General features: G+C 40.8%; 1 protein-coding gene and 2 long non-coding RNA genes across 3 annotated transcripts in view; 1 reads left to right on the top strand and 2 right to left on the bottom strand.

Annotated features, from left to right (window-relative positions):
• Positions 1-5,689, top strand: part of cables2b (Cdk5 and Abl enzyme substrate 2b) — a gene marked incomplete in the record, with an annotated part of 41,020 nt that overhangs the window by 24,156 nt on the left and 11,175 nt on the right.
• The window catches only part of LOC116692786 (uncharacterized), a 23,539-nt gene that overhangs the window by 12,319 nt on the left and 5,531 nt on the right, over positions 1-5,689 (bottom strand). The window lies entirely within an intron of this gene.
• LOC116692785 (uncharacterized) lies at positions 3,207-4,584 on the bottom strand. Its single transcript, XR_004332782.1, has 3 exons — positions 4,452-4,584; positions 4,203-4,361; positions 3,207-3,562 (listed from the first exon to the last, which is right to left on the bottom strand). It is a non-coding gene; the product is annotated as an uncharacterized LOC116692785 (long non-coding RNA).

The raw sequence follows: 5,689 nt of genomic DNA, 5'->3' as shown, positions 1-5,689 counted from the left end.
TTTTGCAGCAATAAAATTTAAGTGATATGCACATGAAATTATATGAATATGAGATGTTTCTTTTGAGATAAAACAGATGTTGACAAAGTTTCCTTTTGGACACATCATTTGAAATTGGGAAAAATTAGAAGTTGGAAAAAAGGTTATAAATAGCAATATATTTCAGAATATTGCTATATGTTTAAAATATTTAAATGTTGACGATAACAATTACGTTGTGGAGCGTCCTCTGGTGGAAAGACTATGCAACACCAACGCTCATAACATGGTTGACAGTCTGTTTTTATTTTTTAGATATTGATTTATCAAAATCATTTATTTGTCATTATAAATAATTATGATGAATGAATATTTAATAAAAAATAAATTCCGTCACCCATAATATCGGTAGCTGATATACCTGTTGGGCTCTAGAACAGAGTTCAAGGCAAGCCGTGATCCTTTTGGTCACTGTAACAGTGAGGTTACATCATTTTTACCCTGTTACATCCATAACTTCATGTTAGTTTAAGATATATTTTTTTGAGTACCTTTGCAAAGTCATATTGGGGCAAAATTCACATTTCTTTTCAGCTCAAAAATACACAGTACCTGCCGCCACATCAGTGAATATTCCCCCTCTATATTCGGTCTTGGTGTTTAGTTTCTACATGTATTTCTCGATGAGGAGAGATATGAGTCCTCAGGGAAAAAACTTCAATTTTTTACTATAAAATGTGGTAGTTTAATTTTCCACCTGACTGTTGTGGGCTCGTAGCTTCATATTGGAGCTCAGACCTTCCTCTGGTTGTATTACTACTTACTGAACATATGCCACATGTCTCACATGTTTCAGTACAATATTATTATCAAACACATCTGATCACTGGAGACAGAAACAAAAACTAAATTAAACCAAGATGAAATCAGTTTATTGTTTTTCACAAGAGGAAGGCAATAAAAGTGGGATTACTATACATGCAGTACAGATAATAAAATAAAGAGCCAATATATTTAGTAACTGCATCAAAGTAGAACAAGGATAGAATAAAAAAAAACAGGCTGTGTCAGCAAGTGATAGATCAACAGATTGTATTTTAATTAAGTGTTTTTATTGCACATGTAATAAAACTATGAATCAACATTTTAATATATATACTGTATATGATGATATTGATTTTAGGTGATAATGCCCCACTGGACAAAGATACAGACTTATTATACACTGGACAATGTTACAGACCTATTATACACACATATATATGTGTATAATAAGTCAGGTTTTTTGTGGTACTTGATAAGTCGGCGTAGCCTGCATGAAGTAAAGAATTCATTGACTATATCAATATGACTAAATAAGGTCAGTTAGAGACTTTTTCACGTTCTGTGTGTGCGTACTGCATGTGTGTGTGTGTGTGTGTGTGGGGGTGTGTGTGTGTGTGTTGTGTGTGTGTGGTGGGTGTGGGTGTGTGTGCGTGCCTGCAGTGTGTGGTGTGCGTGTGGTGTGTGTGTGTGTGGTTGTGTGTGTGTGTGTGTGTAAGGTTTTGTTGTGCATCGTTATTGCTGCACTTCTACTTCTGGAGCTGGTTTAATTAAAATCATTTAAAATCATTATTTTCTCTCTTCCGCTCTAAAAAGATGAACTCTATTATATAACTACTAAACAGGGTAAACAATAGAAATGTAGAGTGGAACTCCGAGGACAGGAGATCAAGAGCTGACTGCAGATCATCAGGTTAATCTGAGCAGATCTCTTTTAAAGAAGGACATTTTAAAGAGACTAAGACACAAAGAAATAAGAAGTAAAAAGCTGAGTTTACTCACTGAGGAAGAAGAAGCAGATCAGAGACTGACCCACGTTCATGTTGGAGGATCTGATGGTTTAACGCTGCCTCTCTTTCTTCTTCACTGGTAAACCAGGAACTGGTCACTTCTCTAAATGATGGAGGCCCTCCCCCAAACACATCACCCCCCCTACTCTCCTCCACTCTTTAGTCTTTATTAAGTGTCTTCTTTAATCTGACAGTTTATGTCTGATGTACATTAAAACTAGACTTGGTTTCATCTTTAAGTCAAATGTTTGGAAAATCTATATATGATTATAAAATCTCACATTTATATCCTTATACAGTTTTTTTGTTTGTGTGTGTGTGTGTGTGTGTGTGTGGTTGTGTGTGTGGTTTGTGTGTGTGTGTGTTGTGTGTGTGTGGTGTGTGTGTTTTAACCTGCTTCAAATATTAAACTTTTTGTTAATCCGTTTAGTCATTGTGTTTTACAGAAGAAAAATGAAATGGCGGCAGAATTATTTTATGTTTTTATTTCATTTTCCTGTAGAAAACAGCTGCTTTATGGAACATGAAGAATATGATTTCTTATTATTTAAAGGTTGTTACAGCGTTGTGTCTATGAAACTATGCAGTAACAGTTGGTCAGTGTCATCCCGAGATGTCCTCTCATAATTCAGGTGTTCAGACTGAAAACACACCTCATTAAAAATGTGTGTTGTTATTTCAGGTAAAGGTGAGATGAAGAAATCAGCGGTCCCTTCAGGGTTCACCAAGCAGAAATCAGCGGGCTGAGACATGAACCCCCCCCCCTTTACAGCAGAAATAAACATGTCTACAGCCCGGGACGAAAAAATGGTTTTGGTCTCTAAAGCTAAGTTCATGACAACTGGATGACAAATTATCTGAGAGCTTAAAGCTACAGGGGGTAGGAAGAAAAGATAAAATGCCAGAATATGAAGTAGAGTGAGACCTCTTCCTGTAGCTCTCTCTCTCCCCTCTCTGTCGCCCGGCCATGAATGCAACAGAATAGCCAATAGGAACTCTCTCTCTGAGATGACCCGTGATTGGCCAAAGTCTCCCGTCACAGGCTAGACTCTCTAAAGCCTGAAAACAGAAACAGGAGGAGGAGCAGGAGTCTAGTTCTCTGTCGTCAGCCTTTTTATCACAATATGCCAAAATGTGAAATATGGAATATTTGCCTAATAATGACCCAAAAAATCCTGCCTATCACAGCTTCAGAGGTCATCATAATAATATCTAATTAGGGTGTGACTGCGTTGAGTGACAGGTGGGTGACCTAACAGGTGGCTGGCGTGTACAGGCCATTGCTGTCATGACGACTGGATTTAAACTCAAACACATCCACTATAGTTTGACATGTACAGAATAAATACAGATATATTAACATAGAATATAACTGCTAAAAAACATATACATTTGTGCAAAAGCAATAAACATAAAAATATTTATATATTGTGAGCTGTAACTGACACAGTTTCCAATAATGATAAAACCAGATTTCTTTGAGTGAATGTGACTCATGGAAAGCCCCGTGTGGCCCCTGGGGGCCCCTGAGAGAGTCCATGTAGCTGACAGCGTTGAAGCTACACCTGATGTAGAGTAACAGTAGAGTACAGAGGAGGTGGAGCGTCTGGGGGGGGGCTGCCGGCCCAGCTGGCTTCTACCCGAGGAACAGAGTAGACCACGGTATCTGCGTCACCACAGGGGGCGCTGTGCAGCGAGGCAGCTGGACCGCTGGGGACATCCAGCTCAGAGTAGGTGAGCTCGTCTTCAGTCTGCAAGAAAACACAAAGCTCAAACTTCATCAGCTGACTCTACTCGCCTGCTTCTTCAGGAGCAGCATTTCAGAAGGAGCTGCTGATGGAAACTGTTCACAGGGTTGGAGCTCTGAATCTGTTGTTTACCATGAACATCTGTATCAGTGACACCCCCCCCCCCCCCCCCCCCCCTCTGTTCACACTTCCTCCTCTATGGCTTTAGAGACAGTCCGTGTGATCACTAACTGGCCTGGTTCCTGTTTTTTTTTGCTTTTCTCTATTGATGAACAAAATAGACAGATGCAAGTCCTCCTCTGACTATATTGGTTTAACTTAACATTCTCTGTGTAAATAACTGGATTTCCTTTTAATTTTGAAAACATTAAGCTCATTTAAAATCCTATTTTGTCCACAATCTTCTCTCTATTCTAGAAAGTCCTTTGCTGTACGAGAACATCTTCATTTGTCTCAGGCCACGTCTCAAAGCCTGCATCCAAACATAAAAAGCCAAATGAACATTATTACATGACTCATGATGACCAAAGATAGGTAGGTGCTAGGGATAGAGAAACAGCTGTGGGAATAAAAACTAGTCCCTATCAGCTGCAGCCTGAAGGGGTTTCCTGACCCCTAAAAGCCAACCACACCCTTGACTTACTTTCATCTGAGAAGTGGGTGCAGTGACTAAGCTGTAGTCCTCGGTGGTCTCTACTCCATCTGGTTTGGTGTATTTGGCGTAAGTGTAAACTGTGGACACTTCTACAGGAGGAGATGTGCTCTGTCTGTCCTCTCTGATCTCCTCATACACTGGGTTGGCCTGCAGGAAGAGATCAGGGCTTTGGATTAATATCAGCTGGTTGATCCTGACACTAATGATGCTGAGATGTCCAGATGAACCCAAACGCACCTTTGTAACATGAGAGTACTCAGGTTCTACAGGAGGTTCTGAAAAACATGCAGTTCAGAGGATTAGAATAAAGAGATGAATTTATAAAAACTTGTGTGCCTTCATTTAAACAATGATCTTTCTAAACTTTCTGGTCGACCTTAAAGCTTCTATATATGAGATTTAAAATATTAATATAGCAGCAAACAACCAGCCTGTAGGAGTCCTGAGCAGAGCATGAAGTCCCAGTGGGAGATGTTCTCAGAGCTTCTCTGGTCTTTGTTTGGTAGCCGGGCCGGCCGCGGGCCCTGTTAGAGCATGTGAGTCCCGCCCTTTGAAACTGTTGCCCCCCCCCCCCCCCCCCCCCTCTGTATTAAATATGTTTCATGCTGTCTGGACGGTGTGGACGGTCCTCCGTGAACCTGTGGTCCTTCATACTGACTGTGGTTCAGAGTCTCCAAGAATGGACCTCGTCTCTTCTGTCTCTGTTGCTGTGGATGAGTCTACTCTTTGGAAACGTCTCCTGAGTAGAAGAACTTCGGGGACTGAGCCAATCATTGTAATGGAGTCTGAGAGACCCCGTCCCTTGTTACAAAAGACCCTCCATGGACAGTCGCCCAGGACACAGTTGTCCATATGAACATCCACCCTGTCGTGATGGAGAGGTCCTACGAGCGTTTTCTACAAAGGTCTTGTGTCTCTGTGTGTGTTAATGGTTGGATATGACTTACTGATATAGCGGGTGAAATGTGGTGTGTGCATGTGTTAGTGTGTGTGTGTGTGTGTGTGTTGTGTGTGTGTGTGTGTGTGTGTGTGGTGTGTGTTTCCTGTAGTCTCACCTTTTGGTTTCTTGTCCTCTCTTCCTGAGAAATCAGCAAAGTGCTGATAATATGAGGACCAGGAGGACCAGAGTCAGACCCCACATACAGCAGAGCTCTCTGGTGCTGTTGAGCAGAAGAACACTTGTTTGACACTTCCTGGTCCATTAGTAAATATATCTGGCAGCAGAACTGGACTCAAGGTACAGGAGGGACCTGAAGATCATTCATGCTGTGTTGGCAACTAATAGTACACATCAACTTCATATTTTTAAATTCAATACTCTAACATTTAACCAATAAAAAATATATTCTTCAATGGAATGAGCACACATATCCATATATTTGCTGTAACAGTAATTTCCATACACACAACAAAGTAACTGTACTTGGAGCTGGTGTTGGTGTTTCTTTGAGTCTCGCTGGCTTCAGGGGAGGATG

This window comes from Etheostoma spectabile, chromosome 7 (assembly GCF_008692095.1).
Source record: "Etheostoma spectabile isolate EspeVRDwgs_2016 chromosome 7, UIUC_Espe_1.0, whole genome shotgun sequence".
In the NCBI taxonomy this organism is placed as follows: domain Eukaryota; kingdom Metazoa; phylum Chordata; class Actinopteri; order Perciformes; family Percidae; genus Etheostoma; species Etheostoma spectabile.
This window is presented reverse-complemented; position numbering and strand designations above follow the sequence as displayed.